The following is an 18,979-nucleotide window of genomic DNA, read 5'->3' on the forward strand; positions in this document are numbered from 1 at the left end:
TTTAATGCTGTAAGGACTAGGAATTCTGGCAAATATTTTCTTAGTTTACTAATCCTTTAGTATGACATAGACAATAAATACTTTATAATTTCCAATTATTATGTACATATGTTAAGGTCACTTTATACTTTTTACCCTCATTGTGGTACTCTAAGCTAAATATTCTATTTTATGCGTGTGTGGTGGGGTGCACAGGCGACTGGGGTGATCTGCAATGCCTAAATATCTCTAAAAATTGAATTATCTACTCTACTTTTAAGAAAGTCTACACTATTGGGGGTCTTAAGGCTCCTATGATTCCTATTTTCCCAGATCTCTGAGCATCTTTGACAGTTTCCAAGCATTGTTTATTTGAAATGAGAGAAGGAAAAAGTATTTCTTTTAACACAGCTGCTTCAGAAACCAGTGATGTAATATGGAATTAAAAAGAAAATCTATATTGTATAGAACTTGTGATTCACATTTTGTAGCATTTCTCCAGGGTCTGGTTCAGAGTCTGGAAACAGTTTTTAAGGAGATTTTAAGAATATTGTGTATGTTCAAACTGCAAACAGAATCAGAAATTGGAAAATAGACATTGGAGATACAAGTGAAAAAGAGTTCATTTAGTCATACTGAAAAGCAGTTTTGGGCTTTTAAAAATGGCATCACATCTCAAACTAGAACCTTAAGGAAGCAGATATATGATTGCAATAGAATTCCCACATTGTTGTTTATTTTCACATGCCAGCAGAAGAGGCATGGTTTATGTGAAAGAGGTGAAATAAAATCTTATAATTTTTCCATCATCTCCATCATTTAATACCCATATTAAGGTTTAAAAATATCTCATTATTAAATGCACTCTGATTAGCAGGTATTTATAGATGCCAATGATTTCAACCAAGATGTTCATCAGAATTATGTTGGGTCCTTTTTCAAATATACAGGCCTGAACTCCACTTTAAGGGATGCTGATTCCGTAGAACTCAAGGAGGGATTTGGGCATCTGTTGCATTCTAATGCATTTTCAAATATTTTTAAATTGACTTTACTTTTTTAGAGTGGTTTTAGGTTCACAGAAAAATTGAGGGGATGGTGCAGAGATTTCCCATTTACTCCCTACCCCCACATGCACAGCCTGTTCCCTTGTTAACATATTCCACCAGAATGATACATTTGTTATAATTAATGAACCTACACTGACATATTGTAATCACCCAAAGTCCATAGTTATATTTGGGTTCACTCTTGGTGTTGTACATTCTATGGATTTGAACAAGTGTATAATAGCATGTATCCATCATTTTGTTGTCATAAAGAGTATTTTCACTGCCGTAAAAATCATCTATGTTCCATCTATTCATTCCTATCATCAACACCCCACCCTCCATCTGGCAACCACTGATTTTTTGACTGTCTCCATAGTTTTGCTTGTCCAGAATGTCTATAGTTGGAATCACACATTATGTAGCCTTTTAGTTTGGTTTCTTTCACCTAATAATATGCATTTAAGGCTCTTCTTTGTCTTCTTCATGGCTTAATATCTTATTTATTCTGAACACTGAAAATTATTCCATTGTCTAGATATATTGGTTTATTTATCCACTCACCTTCTGAAGCACATGTTGGTTGATCCCAAGTGTTGGCAATTATGAATAAAGCAGCTAGAAACATCCACGTGTGGACATGGTTTTCAATTTTTTTGGACAAATACCAAGGAGAGAGGTTGGTAGATCACATGCTAAGAATATGTCTGTTTTTTTAAGAAGCTGCCAAACTGTCACCCAAAGTGGATTATACCATTTTACATTCCAACCAGCAACAGATGAGAATTTCTCTTGTTCCACATCTTTGCCAGCATTAATGTGTTGATGTTCTGGATCTTGGCCATTCTAATAGGTGTGTAGTGGGGTCTCATTATTGTTTTAATTTGCAATTCCCTCATGACATATGATGTGGCACATCTTTTCATATGCTTGTTTGCCTTCTCTGTATATTCTTTGGTGAGGTGTCAATTAAGGTCTTTGGTCCATCTTTTAAAAAACTGGGTTGTTTGGCCCACTGTTGAGATTTTAAAGTTCTATGTATATTTTGAGGAACGGTTCTTTATCAGATGTGTATTTTACAAATATTTCCTCCCAGTTGGTGATTTGTTTTCTCATTCTCTTAACTTTGTCTTTGAGGGAGCAGAATTTTTAAATTTCTGTTAAGTTCAGTTTGTCAATTCTCTCTTTCATGGGCTGTGCTTTTAATATTCTATGTCAAAAGTCATTGCCACAGCAAAGGTCATCTAGGCATTCTTCTATGTTGTCCTGCAAGAATTTTATAGTTTTGCATTTTACATTCAGAGCTGTGATCCATTTTGAGCTAATTTTTGTGAAGGGTGGAGGGTCTTGTCTAGACTGGTCTTGTCTGTTTTTTCTTTCTTTCTTTCTTTCTTTCTTTCTTTCTTTCTTTCTTTCTTTCTTTCTTTCTTTCTTTTTGCATGTAGATGTCCAATTGCTTCAGCATCATTTATTGAAAAGATTGCCTTTGCTCCATTGTTTTGCCTTTGCTTCTTTGTCAAAAATCATTTAACTAGATAGATAGATAGATAGATAGATAGATAGATAGATAGATAGTGACCATATCACTATATATTTATATGTGAGCACCAACTGTATTTTTAAAGAGGTATCTCAGGGATTCTATGAACATCCTTTAGGAACTGCAAAGAAAAGTCTGCCAATACGAACCCAATAATAAATAGTTACTCACAAGTAAGAAAACCAAAGAAAGAAGAATGTTCACTGTTTTACTGAAGTCAAATTTGGAATGTTTCAGGGCATAAAATAGATGCAGTGAGGCTATATGCTGGATTTAATGAAATAGAGCAAATCTAAGAGTATAAGTTTTATGGGTTATTCTTGGTGTCATCTTTAAAGAATTACATAAGATGCATTAAAATATTCTTCTAATGACAGATAAAGGACTTAAAAATCCAAACATGCATTTTATTCCCTTTCAGATCCAGTAAATGGGAAGCAGATTTCAACCACATACAGAATTTAATATGCACAGAGCTGCCTTCACTCCCTGGAGGCAAATCTAGTTTCTGGTTGAAATCATGTCACCATTGTAGCTGTTCTTGTTCTGCTTATTGAAAGAGCTCTTGCCATGATGGTAGATTCTAAAATAGACTTCTTAAGAACTGAATCACAGTCAGACAAAAGTCATAGAGGTAGAAAAAAATCCTTGTGAAAAATGAAGATGAACACCAACTCTTGACCTATTTCCCATATATCTTCTTCGTCTGGAGCCTGCATCTCATTTTTAGTTTAAACATTTGTAGGATAGCACTCTTTGTGAAGTTTTTTGAATATAAGAGCCAGCTACATGAGTTGGTGCATTTAGTTGCTGGCTCCGTTGTAGATAGTCAAGTGCAAAGCAAGGAACAAAGAAGGGTAATGTTCTTGGGGGCAGTAATGATGTCCTCATATTCCAAAATTTTAATTTCTGTCGCTCTCATTATAATAGAGTGCCATAGCAAAGTCATCAATGCAAATGATAGTGCCTGACAAAGCTCTTGCCCAATGACATCAAAGACTAATATCTCTTATATTCATTCAGTGCTTGAGAAATGGATGAATTAACTTTTCAGTGTAGTGTATTTGGAAAATTCTCTAAAGCTAAGATTACTGAAAAGATCAGAAACACAAATAATTCCCATAAACTTCATAAGTGTAGAATGATACAGCTTTCAAATATTTTATAATATGGAAAAAATCTTACCTTATGTTTTTTTCTCAGCCTGTATCTTTTCCCCAGCTACCTTACATTTTTCAGTGTTAAGAGTGTCTGGTAAATTTGTTATCAGGGGAAGTAGAGTACTAATACTGGAAGATATTATATAAACTTCTATCAAAATCTGCGTACAACCTTGTGAAGCTGAATTAATGTCTTTAAGGCCATGAGTTTTATTCTAATTGCACAATAATTAATAGTCCTCTGTAGACAACATCTATGACAAAATACAAGATATTATTGTCCTTCATAATCAAAATGACATTAACAATGTTAATATGATATTTGTGAGGCATTTCTAATTTTAAATCAGTACTCATGACATATAGGGAGGCAGAACAAAATATTTTTAACTGCTATCTGTTGTCCACTAAAAGAAGATATTCCTCCTAAATGTTAAACACGGCTAACATTCTCTGTATTGAGCTTATTCTGTTTAAACTGAATTTCAATCACAGTGTTAGAGGGGTTCAGGTCACAAGTTCTAAGGGATTTGATCTCATAGCCCTTAGAATGTTGTTAGATAAGGGAAATGAGGAACACCTTGTTCATTTCTACATTGACCATGCATTATCTGCTTATCATTAATGCTTTCCCTTGACTTACATTCTATGGCAATAATCTGAGTCAGGCATCATCATATGGGATTAGCCAAAAATCCAGATCCAGAGACTTATTTCATTAAGGCTCAGAAGGATGTGACGTAGTATTAAAAATGATTTCATAGCAAGATTTAGCATATTCTATCATCTGATTCATGCTCTGAGGTCAACTGGATGGGTATGTGCTTAAAGTTGGAAAATTTATGAATGGAGTAAAGTGGATAACACTGCCAGCTTCAAGGCATCTGTTTTCTGGAATAAGAACCCATTCTAGACCAGAAAGAATACAATGCTAGATGGAAAAGGGAATCAGAATAAAGTTAGATTGATAGTTCATGTTGTTGCTACAGCTAGTAATGCTGTTATCTACTGAGAACAGGTGCACAGCTTTCTTTCTGTGTGTACTAGCAGTGATGGTGAGTTTCCATCTCTCCAGCTCCAATTGGTGCACTCAGTCTGTCCAGATGCTGAGCCAGTCCTGGCACAATCAGACGGACTCTTTCTAAGCCACTGGGGGACTGGTGGGTAAAGAGGGGAGGATGGCAATGGCAAGTCTTGAATTTGTTCTGGAGCTATCAGCCCGATGCTGGGGCATCCCTGGGGTGACTCTGTGGGCATTGAGCTGAGGCTATTTTCTGAGTCTCCTTGGAGTTTGCCCAAGAGTCAGGATAGCCCAGTGATTATGATTCAGCTCCTGGAATCAGAATTCTAGCTTTAAAGCTCAACTCTTCTTGTTACTGTGTGACCTGAGCAATGTACTCAATGTACTCAACCTCTTCAGCACTAAGTTTCTCTAACTGTGATGCAGATAAGCATAGCTCCTATTCCCTATCTACAGAATTATGGCCATCCTATGCTTTAGGTTCCTTATTTGTAAAATTGTATTAATAGGATTTATCTCTCAGGTCATATGAGTATTAAATGAGCCAGTCTGTGGAAAACCATTAACTATGTATGGCACATGCTAAGTACAACATCAAGGAATATAAAGCAGACAGTGAACATTTGAAATGTTAACTGCATGAACTTCTGTTGTGGGTCCTGATTTCCATGCAGCTCCTGTTGGGGGACTATAGCTCTCAACGCCAGCAAGCTAGGAGTGGTTCTGATAATCATACTCCCATATCCTAGTCCTTCCTAGGGGCTCAACTCTGCCTCAGCCACTACCTGGAGACCTCAGAGCCACAGTACTTACACAGTCTTTGAGGCTGTCTGTTATCTCAAAATTCTGCTACTGTGTCCTACTCTCTCCTCCCAATCCCCTTATATGTTGACAGCTGTGTCAATGTTAAGTGTACTATACCAGTTTGAACTTTGCAATTTGGATGGTGCTGACCTCCCTGGCCAAGGACACACAGATATATCCTCTCCTGATCCAACCTAAACCAGCCCTGCATCTTCCTCTACCATCCTTCTGCTTCCATCCCAGTATATCCTGCAGTCATGTTCCCTTGGAACAGTACAATTATATCCATCAAAATAAGGCAATATACCATCTTGACCATTTTTCAACATACAGTTCAGTGGCATTATATGCATTCACATTGTTGCATAAGCAACATCACCGCCCAACGCCAGACTCTTTTCATTTCGCAAAACTGAAACTCCTTGCTCCTCCCCTTCCCCCAGCCCCTGGTAATGACTGTTCTACTTTCTGTCTATGAATTTGATTACCCTAGATCTCCATATAAATGGAGTCATACAGCATTTTTCCTTATGTGACTGGCTCATTTCTCTTAGCATAATGTCTCCAAGGCTCATCCCTGCTATAGCATGTGTTAGGATTTCTCCTAACTCTCCTTTTTTAAGGCTGAATAATATTCCATTGTATGTATGTGCTGCATTTTGTTTATCCATTCTTCTGTTGATGGACACTTGGGTTGCCTTCACCTCTTGACTATTGTGAATAATGCTTTTATGGGCATGGGTGTACATATATTTCTTCAAGACCCTGCTTTTAATTCTTTTGGGTATATATCCAGAAGTAGGCTTGCTGAATCTTATGGTAATTCTGCTTTTAATTTTTTGGAAAACTGCCATACTGTATTTGAGGGAAAACTTTTTTCATAAAAGTTATTTTTGTGTTATTTTATTCCATTTTTCACTTTGATAATGAGTTATATAATTGCATATTGCGTTTCTACCATCCAGATTCCAGCTTAGATGCCAATACTTGAGCTCCACCTTAATTTTAATTTTAATTTTTGTGTCACTTCATGATGGAAGACTTTTGGTTGTAAAAACCTAAATATGCTGAAGGAAATATTAAAATGCTGCATCAAGAAGAGAGGAGCCACTAGGACATCTGGAAATCATTAGCATCAATCAAGAAATTGTTGCCTTACAAATATTGCTATGAGTATTCCTTGTTAGTTATAAAAACTAGCTATCTGGGAGAAGGAATGAAAAGGTAGTTTTGCTGAGTAAAGAGTAATTAGCTTAGACCCCAAGGAGAGCAGATGTTAGCTTTCATTTCTTAAATACCAGACTGGAAAGTTTTGTATTGTGCTATCAAATTTTGATATTCCAGACAAGGCACTGCCAACTTTGTTCTCAAGAGTAATTCCAAGTGGAAGCTCTACCACCTGGGGTCTCATGGTGACACATAGCCTAAATGGGAAGTATGTAGTAATGAGAAGGAGCAGAAACAGAAAGTCCATAGAGAGGAAGTATTTATGAATTCTTGGGGAAAATACCAAATGTCCATCAGGGATGAAGCCAATTGCTAATGAAAACCCACCATTTTATTTTTTCCAAGCAGAAATTGATCTGAAATTTCATCATAGTGTTGAAGTAAGGTATGGCCTATGAAAGAAAGATTGGTTGGTTCCATCCTCATTAGCGGTTTCCTATAACTACAGGGGAATTTTAGGTTCGTATTAATATTTGTTAACTCCTTGTATATTTTATTCTGCAGAAAAGAAGAAAGTAGAGGATGAAACATTTTTCAGTTTCTGGTGAATATTTATTTTAAAAATCTCAACTTCTAACTTCCAAAACAACCTAATGACTTTTCGAATGACTTTGTAACACTTTGCCCTTAGACGAAGACCTTTAGAATTGATTTCTCATAGGAGAAAAATGACCAAATGGAAAATGTTTCTGTTAAAATCACTTGTGATACAATAAACCATTAGCTTGTTTTGTTTTTGGATAGGGGAAGACATTAGTGAATAAATTTTGGTTGCAATGTGGGCCTACATTCAGTTTTTAGTGGCTCACCAGATCTATAATACCATTACTTACAACATTGATGCAGAATCTCAAAACTCAGCCCTGAGATCTTACACAGTCCCACCATCTCTCCTCCTGGCAGTGTCTTTTCTGCAGAGAAGATCTACAGGACATTAGTGGTCACAGAGAGAGATTTCACAAAGGATTTTTATTTGACATTTTAATGCTCAGAGATGCAAACAGAATATCTAATAGGCCAAGTACTAAGGGTATTGGCAAAGAGTGTTTTGTAATATGCATATTTGTACATATACCGGTTAAATTCAGCTAAATTACCAGAAGAAAGGTGTACTGGTTTCTGTTGTGTAATTAATGCTAATTCTCACTAAGCTTCAAAGAGAAAACATTTACAGTGTTTTACTTGCCATTATCAAATAGTTAGAATTGAAGAACGAATGATTAAAAGATATATATATATATATTTTTTTTGCCGTTTTCCATCTTAAAAATTGGAAATTTAATCCTTAGGTTTATTTTACGTCTTTGGTGCTTCCTTCACATTATACTTCATACTGGGAGTCTGGGTGGAACTGACCTTTTTATAACTGCTGAGCAGATGGGAGGGAGGGCTTCAGTGATGGCTTATGCAACCTCACCTAGCCACTGCTTAGGTGAACCTCACAGGCCACTTGGTCTTCTAGGCTGGTTATTGATTGACCAGACACTTAAAATTATCTATTGTGAGCCTGCTCTGTACTAAACGCTCTGCTAGATGAACATAAGAGAAACAGAGAAATCACACCTGCCTTCAGGGAGCTGGGGTAAACAGATATTAAGCAAATAACTAGAGCACTTAAATCATATCCTTAGCTAAGTGCTTTGGGGGGAGAGTTTGGGGTGCTAAGAAAGTCAAAAGCAGGGCGGTGTCCAGTGTAGAGAATGCACTGGAGAGTGAACACCAGTTGGGAAGCCCAGAAGAGAAGGCCAATGTGTTGTGTTAAGGGTTTTGGAATATAACTCTTCTCGAGCTATTTGCATATTTAAGGTGAGTCTCTTGAGTGGAATGACAGAGTGCTGGGAGGTACTCTAGGAAAGGCAGTCTTCTCTGTGAGCTTGCCCACAGCTCTCTACCCTACCCGCCTCCAGCCACCTGAGAAGCATTGCCTCCTCCCTTCTAAAGGTCACCAAAGTCTGCTCTGGACCTAGGTGTTTTTTTGTTTTGTTTTGTTTTGTTTTTTTTTTTACCACTTGTGTATCCTTTACATAGTTGAATACTTAAGGTCTATTTTCAGTTGTTACTGGCAAAGCAGTTGTAGCCAGCCCTGTAGAATCTCACAGAATCAGATTTCTTTTTTTAACGAGGCTTCTTTTTTATTGTGGTAAAATAATACATAATATAGAATTGACCATATTAACCATTTTAAGTGCACAGCTAGCTCAGTAGTGTACGGACATGCACATTGGTTTTTTTGTTTCTTTGTTTAGTACATGCACATTGTTGACAACCAGTCTCCAGAATGCTTTCCATCTGGTGGAAAACTGAAATCTGTACCCATAAAACAAGAACTTCCGGTTCCCCTCCTCCCACCCCTGGCAACCTTCATTCTACTTTCTGTCTCTATGGATTTCAATCCTGGAGGTTCCTTGTGGAAGTGGAATCATAAAGTATTTGTCCTTTCCTGACTGACCATTTCACTTAGTTCGAGTACTTAGCTACATGTTGCAGCATGTATTGGAAATTCACTCCTTTTAATTTTTTAAAAAAGACTTTATTTATTTATTCATGAGAGACACAGAGAGAGAGAGGCAGAGAGGGAAGTAGGCTCCATGCATGGAGCTCGATGTGGGACTCGATCTCAGGACCCTGGGATCATGTTCTGAGCCAAAGGCAGATGCTCAACTGCTGAGCACCCAGGCATTCCAGAAATTCACTCCTTTTGAAGGCTGAATAGTATTCCATTGTTGGTGTACAGACCCTATTTTGTTTATCCGTTCATCTGTCTATGGGCTTGTGGGTTGCTTCCACCTCTTAGCTATTGTGAATAAAGCTGCTCTGAAGGTAGGTAGACTGGCCTTTGTTTTTAAACAATAATATACTGGAATGATTTTTCACCTGTACATATCAATTGATAAGATAGAAATAACTGCAGATTGAAAAGATTCAGGAAACATGAGTGTGAGATACAATAGTATCTTGTATTTGTGTAGCTTTGGGCAAGATGTGTCCATCTTTGGGTCTCTGTTTCCTCACCTATGAAGGCACAGATTGTCCTCAATCTCCAAGGCCTGCAAGTGATCCTCACCGCCACTGGGAAGGTATTGTGGGCTTGAAGCAAATTAAGGGTTGGATTTACATGGTTGCCATATAATATCTTTATTAATTGGGCTGACCTCGATCTTTAAATGGCCTTGTGCACATGTGGGGTTTTTCCTTAGTCTTCTCATCCTGGAAGAGAAGGGGAAATTAAGGTTGGGAGCTTTCCAAAGGAATTTAGAAGTGAAAAAATAGGAGGCTTTTTTCTATGTGGAAACCTATGAAAAGAATGCTAAGTGCTCTCCTTAGCTTCCCCTTGTGAAGTGACACATGCTTAAGAGGGTCTGTCTAATAGTAAAGCAATTTTCATTGGAATATAAGTGGAATCCTTTGTCTCTGTCAAATGCAATTTAGGGAAATGGCTACAAAAAGACCGCATTTCGAGCATATAACAGTCCTAGGTGCAGACCCAGCTAGCATCTTCCTCACTTCAGAATTGTGTGAAATAATGCCTGAACATTTGAATGATTGTATAAACCTAAATCTAACCTCCCTCCTGACCCAGAATATTGGCTCTCCATCCCGTTTCACATGTTGTGAGTGAAATGCAGAGAGAACCATCTTTCCACATGTCCCCAGAAATTCCTATTTTCCCTCACCATTTTTTGCCTTTTTAAAAAAGACTTTATCCCTTAAAGACAGACTATATGCTCATTTACTAAGAATCTAGCATGACAGTTTCCTGTCAAAAGCACTCTGTAAATACACATAGAGAGGGGCTATTGTTCAAAATAAAATATTCCAGTGGTTATAGTCTTCTGCAGAGACACGAAATATCAAGGAAGCCAGGGTTATTCGGTTTGTATGTTAACTCTCAGTTTATAAAAGGTTTTGGCTTCCCAGATTAGATGAGGGACACCCAGTGAGAATATCAGATAAATAATGAGTTATTTTTTAGTGTAAGAGTGTCCCAAAGAGTCCATAGAACATAGTTACACTAAAAAATGTTATTTACCTGAAATTCAAATTTAATTGGACATCCTGTTTTTATTTACTTATTTATTTTTAATTTATTTTAAAGATTTGATTTATTTATTCATCACACACACACACACACACACACACACAGAGGCACAGACACAGGCAGAGGGAGAAGCAGGCTCCATTCCATGCAGGGACTCGATCCTGGGGCTCCAGGACCACACCCTGGGCTGAAGGCAGTGCTAAACCACTGAACCCCACCCTGGGCTGCCCAAGACATCCTGTTTTTACTTGCTAAATCTGGCAATCCTAAGTAGGCTGTATAAAAGTACATGGTAGGATTGTTCCATTTTTAAAACATCAGAACTCTTAAGAGAAGAGGATTTATTATCTAAGAGACTTTTGCAAACATGTACGGCCATCTAAACTATGCTTTACTGATTGAAACACAAAACCGTAGCAGGCCATGACTTCTGGATCAATTTAAATATAAAAGCTCTTTTTTCCTCCCAAATAACTGAGAATTACAGTGCAATGGATAAAAATAAATATGCCCCAGCACTAAAAAAAAACATCCAGACTAAGTGCAACAAAAATCAGGTAACAGACTTGAAAAAATTGGTCTAGATTCTATTTCCTCTTACTTTTATGGAAAATCTACACTTGTGGAGTAACTCTGAGCACAACTCCTGAAGATAGATGTTTCTGTTCTATTAGCCCAGAGTTGCATAATGAACTAGAAAGACGATAGAGTGATTTTTAAATGGGAAAGATGGTTTTATTAGATGTAGAAGTTTGTGGTAAATGGAACAGTTGAGGGACTAATAGAATTTTTACAAACCAATGATTTAAAGACTTTCAAAACCACCCAAAAAGATATTTGTGCTGTTACAGAAATAGCTCATAATGCTTGATTTGGTCCATACCCCAAGTCCCAACATCCCCCTCTACCTATTTGCAAGTCAACTCTAAAAAATTTGAGTCATACCAGCCAGTGATGGGCTCCCAGCCACAGGACTGTCCATTAGTAATTGGTGATGAGCCAGGACTATACCAGGCAATGTGGGATTTCTTGGCCAAAGAATACAATTAAACAAAAAAAGGGACACATTCCACTGCACAGGGCTACATTACTGGAAAATGTGGTCTCCGTCCCTCCCAGAGAAGGAAGGGCCCTGTCCCTTCTGAGTGCCAACTTTATCGGTGGTGTAACATTGATGGGAACAAAGTCTTGATCTTTAAATGTTTATTGATCAGCTCTTTCCAAGAGAAGAGCTCGCACCTATTTCAAGCAGAAAAAGATTCTGGTTCATTTTCCTCATCTCATAAATGAAATGATAGGCTGAAGGAGGCTGAGCCCGTAACATATATTTTGCTAGGTAGCCATCCTCATCTGATATAACTAAAGCTAATTCCTCAGCCTAAATTGGCCTCTCACTTAGAAATAAGATCATGAATGAATAAGATAATGAATCTCTCGAGAGTTCTGGAAAGAGTTTATGTCTTCCTCTCTGGAAGGGTGAGCAAGAGGAGCGACCTGCCGTGATTGCTTTCAAAAATCTTGGAGTGGGGACCGGGCTCCCTCAGGTTCCCTTTCCTTGGGCCTAGGAGTCACATGCCTTCTCATCACCCCTGACTTCCCCTCCACCATAAGCCCCCCACTCACCAAGTCCTACAGGCTTTCAGTTCTCCCTCCCAAGATACTTTTAGACACAACCCTGCCTCTTCACCTTGCCTTTGCCTTAGACTTGTGCCCTTGTCATTCCTCACATGACCTTCCCCAGCTGCCTCTTCCATGGTCTTCTTCCCACTGGCTGCTCCTACTCATATGTTTACTCTGTAGTTATTAAGGATTATATTTCTAAACTGTACACTGGGTCATTAGACCTACTTCATTCATGATGAATTCAAATTCCTCAGCAGGATTATAGAAGCTTTCTTACCATTGTAGTTATACTTTCTGCCACTACCCTCCTCCCTGAATGCTGTGCTCTGGGTATCCTAAACTCATTCTCCAGATTTCTGGTGTTCTTTCATGCACATACCTCCCCACTCTCTGGCTTCCCTGATGAATCCATTCTTCAAAACCAAGGCCAAAGGCCTAAGTCCCTACAGGGCGCAGTCACAACTCTAAGTGCTAGCCTGTACCTCTCTCGTGGTTCTTGGATAGTTAAAAAAATATATGTATACCACACTATACATCACAAGCCTTCAGAAAATGCTTGCCACGATCAAGAAATAATCCCTGATTATTTCTTACATTTTATCTCTTAAATGTTGGCTTTGCAGAGAGAAACCTAAAGAAGAGTCTTTTTATGTATATGCCTATTTAATTCTCTGCCTTCTCCCCTTCTTCCCAAGCCCATCTCTCCCCCGGGGCCCTCTCTCACCTCCAGAATAAACATCAGCAAGTACGTCCTGCAGATTCTTCCAGGAGTGTCCTTGCATTTTGGCTCCTGTCTGCCCCCAGCTGTGCTCCAACCCAGTTTCCCTATCACCAGCTTGTGCCATCTGAGGTCTGGAATCAGAGTTGGGCAGAGGGATGTGTCTGTTGGTGAACTAGGGAAATAGGTAGTTTATAGCCGAGAGTGAGGGAAGCCAAAGAGATGGGTGGTTGCTACTGTGTTTTGGAAGTGTGGAGATTCAGGTAACAGTCGTGCGGGAGCTATTAGTGATGTCAGTTGGGCTGGATACCTTTGGGGTGACCCACTATGCTGCCTCCGTCTCAGTCATCCTCATAAATTTTATCTTTGCTTTATGATGGTTGCACCTTCAGCTAGGTCAGGTCCAGAGCCCTCTACTCTTGTGAAATGAAAATAAGACCTTAAGTCACCTTTCTGCAAATTCTGCAAATTGTCTTCAAGCACAGCCAACTGGACAAGGATACAACTCGCCTTTTGGCATCGGGCTACCTGTTCCCTGCAGTTGAGCCAGAGTGTAAGAGATGGTCCCTGCAGAGCTCTCTCTGAGGTGGAGGAAGGAAAGGAGCCCAACGCAACATTATAAGCTTTTCCAGGGAACCGAGCTTCACTGTGTGTTGCATGCGGCATTTTTGATGCTACACAGATTGTCTCAGGCTAGAGATGGAGCTTTGGAACACCAACAAGGAGACTCAGTTTGCCTGTGCAGCAGGTGGCCAGCAGCGCTTCCGGGCCTGGTACGGAGTTGAGCTGCCGCAACGGCCACCTTGCCCAGCTCAGGGCCACCAAGGGCAGGTCTGAGAGGACGGGGTTGAGGGAGAAAGGGCACGCTGCTGGAACCCACCAGGTGTCCTCCCCCACCCCCCCACCCCTGGTCAAACTGGTAACTCCTGAAAACCAACACAAGGGTGAGTCCTTGCCGGTGGTCACAGGGCTGTGTGCTTTTGTGCAGGGCCAACCGTCCTGTGGAGTCTGGAAGCGGGGCCTATAGCTCCAGCTATTCCCCAAGCCTGGGGGTTTTGCTTTTCAAGTTTAAGGGGGGAGTGGATTTCATGAATGGAGGGTAGGCTCTCTGGCTTGCAGCAAGTTCATTCACAATTTTTATTACAAAATTCCAGTGGGTATGACCCTGCATGGTGCTTCCGAAATGTACTAAAACAGTGGCTTCCAGAGTAGACGTCAAGGAACCCACAGGCCTTCAGAAGCTGCAAGGCCCACAATGCAGTGTGAATGTGTGTGTGTGTGTATGTTCATGCATGTGTGTGCAGGTGTGTGTTCACGTTTGTATGTGTGAATATGTGTGTGTGTGTCTATGTGCATGTACAGCTATGTGTCCAGGTGGGTTTGTGCACGTGTATACAAGTATGTGCATATGTGAGTGTCAGCGTGGAGGTGTGCACATGTACAGGTATGTGCAATGAGTGCATGCCCACATGTGCGTACAGGTGTGGTGAGCACCCTGCAGTGGGGGGCACCAGAAGGGAAGGAACGTGAGCAGGTGCCACTCACCGTGTTTATCGGAGCTGTTACGTTGGATTATTTTCCATATCTACTTGAAAACTGCAATTTTATTTGAATCAACAGCTCTGTTGCTTAAAGGAAGAACAAAATGAGAAGGAAGAGAAATGAAGGAAGGAAAGGAGGAAGGGAGGGTGAGAAGGCATGAGGGGAGGCAGGGAGGAGAAATGGAAAAGAGAAGAGAAAAAAAGGAAAAGGGAAGGGAGACCAATTTTAAAAGGAAAAGAAAGTTTTCTCTCACTCTCTCCTTTCAGATCAATTGCCTCGGGGCAAATGATCAATTGATCATTTCCGCCTCGGGGTCGGGCGCGGATGATACCTCTTTGGGTTGGGGGTGATGAAGAGTCCTCATCCTGGAGGCCTTGAGTGGGTTCAGGCCCAGACTAGAGCTGGGGATTATGGAGGCTTTGTCGCCAGCTGCACAGTACCGAGTTCTTCACTGGGGGAGGAATCTCTTCCCAGTGGAGCTTCTGGGCTTTCCCCCCGGACCTGTGGAGGCTCTGGGCTGTCTCAGAGGAGCAGTGATGGGGTCATGGAGCACCATGCAGTCCATCACGGGGCCCTCCCTGCACCTGCCTCAGGGCCTTGAGCCTCTGCAGGACCCAGGGCCACCTCACTCCTGAAGAGGCTAAAAAGGGGGTATCATTGGACAATCTGGGGGCTCACAAATATAGCCCATTTGCAAAAAAAGCAGATCAACATATTTGGCAACATGGAGTTTGTGAAGACTTGATCATACAAAACACAAATGTTGAGGCTCTGGGAGATGTGAGATCAGGGGAGAGAGTGACAGTGATTGCCAAGATTTGCGTAAGTGGAAGTGTGATCAAAACGAAATGTAGGGTTTTCCTCCAGCAAGCCTGGGCTGATGGGTGCTTCTGGAGTCAGCTCTGTTCCAAGGGAGATTTACAGGACAGTCACGGCCATCCAACCGTGGGCATTCTCGCTGTCCAGTGCAGCTTCCTTGGTATGAGCGGCCAGGGTACTCAGGAATTGAGGATGCAGTTATATGATGCCCTGACCACTTTCTATTTAACAAGACTCCTTTCCCACTGGGACTCACCCAAGCAGACAAGCTCCTCTAAGACCCAGATTGGCTTAGGGGAGAGCAGATTTAGTCCGCAAACTGCCTGATATACTTTGCAGCCAAAAATGTCAGTTCCAGTCTTGTAAAGTAATGTGCATTGATTGTGCTAATTATGATATGGACTCATTCAAAGCAGAAAGACGCTGGCTGTTCTCCCGATTTTCTTTTTTTTTTTATAGTCAATAATATTTTATTAACATATTTATATGGTGACAGATGATAACTAGTCTTGCGGTAATCATTTTGCAATGTATACAAATGTTGAGTCACTATGTTGTACACCTGAAACTAATATATTACATTGTTCTCCCGATTTTCACCTGAAGCTCGATTGTTTCTTACTTTTCCTTGTTACTCCTCCGTGGATGTGAGGATTCGTTGTTTTATTTTTACTCCCTGAGGATTTATAGCATGACCACCATCTTGGCCTGTACTCCCCCAAACCTAGACCTCAAAATGAACTCAAGGTAAGATATCTCTCGATCCTGTTCTCATTGCTTTTCCAGTCCCATTCAAATGCATAAGGGGATCTCAAACCTTCATTGTAAATCTTTATACTAGGCCTATATGACTTCTGGCTGAAAAAGGAAATAATCCACCAAATAATTAATGCCTAGGCTGGAGCAGACTCACAATACCTCCTGACTCCAGAGCTCTGAGCTTGCTGGCCTAAAAGGTATGTGGTGGTTGGGATGACTAGGACTTGATGTTCTGGGTGTTCGTCTTCCAGACAGCAAATGCTATCTTGTCCCTTCTAAATAAGCCACAACTGTTTCTCCTTCTATTTTTATGTATCCCACAGGGGATCAGAGAGGGGCAAGTGTGCCATGCTTCTTAATAGTTTTAGGCAGCAGGGGCCAGCAACTCTGAACACAGCCCTCTGGGTGTACATCAGGCCCGAAGAGAAAGCAGAGCACAGCCTTAGGTCTGATGGGGCTGTCTCTGTGGAACTCACTTGTTGTCTGTTACAGATCTAAAGTGCTTTCCCCTTTCTTCGCTTCACTGTTGCCATCCGTGTGTTAAAGTCTGGGGGCAAATGGGACTCAGGGAGGTTGACACACACGAGTGAATCACAGGCATATATGCAGGACAAGATCAAGCCTGGGTCTCCTGACTCCAGACCCAGCACCGTTTACCACTACAGGAGCTCATCTGCCATCAAGTGGGAAAGTACGTGAGACCTCCTTGCTTCAACTCAGTAAGCACTTGCCAAATGAAGACCCAGTGCTGATTCCATGCTGGGGCGTGGGGCGTGAGGAGCTGTACATCAGAGAGACCGCAAGCCTTGCCCCTAGGAGTCCCCAGGTGCAAGGGGACAGGCCACCAAAAGGGCTGTTAGGTCAGGTGACAGGTGCTACTCCTGAGTGTTGTGAGGGGTGGTGTGGCCTAAGACCATGAAGATTGGCGATTAGTGGGGAAGCAAGCCTCCTAGTAGACAGGAGGGCTCAGGACACAGTGCAGAGACCTTGGGGTTTGGGAGACCTCCACAAAGCTTCTCATGGCTCAAGGTAGAGAATCCAGGGTGGGAATGGTGGTTTTTTTTTTTTTTTTTTTTTTTTTTTTTGGGAATGGTGTTTTAAGAGGTGACTTGTATCCGTCACCTAGATTCTTCTAGGCCACGCTGATAACAGAGTTCAGATTTTTATCCTACCGCCAGAAGGGAGCCATGAAGACTTAAGCAGGAGATGATTTGATGAGGATGGAGCTTTGGAGAGATCCCTTGGGCTCCAAGGAAGAAATCTGTGCCTCCTGTTGGCTCACAGACCCCTGGAGCCTCGAGGGGTTATTGCAGGTATAGGCATTTAAGAAGCACTAGCTGTATGTACATGTAATCTGGAATCAACCAAAAGAAATAAAGGACCTGTGACTGGCATGAGAAAAGGTTCCTGAAAAAAAATTTTTTATAGTTAAGATCTCAGTTGTTAAAAAAAAAAAAAAGTTAAATATTTTATGTGTGTCCCTCCTTGCATTGTGTACTCCTGGAGGTTGCTCCCTGAAGACCCAGAACAACATCAAAATGCAATAAATATTTCATGTTTTATATCAAGATGCCAGTGCCTGAAAACTGCTCTCCACCCTTACCTATCTCAGGCTGGGAGCTCATCGGAGAGTGTCAAGGGCACGTCTTCTCACCTTCCCACCAGAGCCCTGAACACTGAGAGGCCAAGGTATTCTGGGTCACGTGAAGCACAGGCGAGCTTAAACATGGGAGCCAAGTTTTCACTTCTCCCCATGTATGGCTTCACACCTATGTACCGTCTTGGAATTCATGAGATCATGAGATCCTGACTTCTTACTGAAGATAGTGAAGCCCAGAATCAGGAGAGTAAAGGGTATTAACAATAAATATAGAGAGGCTTTCTTTACTCTTTATTCTTTACTTTATTACTGGATTGCTTTCTGAAAGAGGACGGAAGGATTGTGGATTGGAATACATGGAAATCACTCGAAGGAGCCATCATTCAAATGTAATCACGAAATATTCATTGAGCCAATTGTTTTGCAACTATATGTCTTTCCCCCTCCATGCAGCCCTTCTCAACTTGCTGAGATAGAAAATATATATTATATATACACATATATATGTCACACACAAATACATATGCACATCTATCTTCCTTCCTTTCTTCCTTCCTCTCTTTCTTTCTCTCCCTTTTGTCTTTTTCAAAAAAAAATTTTTAAAGATTTTTTTTTATTTATTTGACAGAGAGAGAGAGAGCATGCAAGCAGGGAGAGTGGCAGGCAGAGGGAGAGGGAGAAGCAGGCTCCCCACTGAGCAAGGAGTCCCATGCAAGGGGCTCTCTCCCAAGACCCCAGGATCATGACCTGAGCCAAAGGCAGATGCTTAACCAACTGACCCACCCCAGGCATCCCGTTTTCTTTCTTTCTTTCTTTCTTTCTTTCTTTCTTTCTTTCTTTCTTTCTTTCTTTCTTTCTTTCTTTCTTCCTTCCTTCCTTCCTTCCTTCCTTCCTTCCTTCCTTCCTTCCTTCCTTCCTTCCTTCTTTCTTTCTTTCTTCTTTCTTCTCTCTCTTTTCCTTTTGCCAGTCTGCCATCTCACTCCCCCCTTTTCTATCTATTCTATCTATCATCTGTCTATCTAACATTGGATAGGAAAAAGCTTTGATAATCAAAATCCCCAATTTCCTAAAGCATTCTGGAATTGCACTATGATGTCTT

This window comes from Canis lupus, chromosome 7 (assembly GCF_003254725.2).
Source record: "Canis lupus dingo isolate Sandy chromosome 7, ASM325472v2, whole genome shotgun sequence".
Classification (NCBI taxonomy): Eukaryota; Metazoa; Chordata; class Mammalia; order Carnivora; family Canidae; genus Canis; species Canis lupus.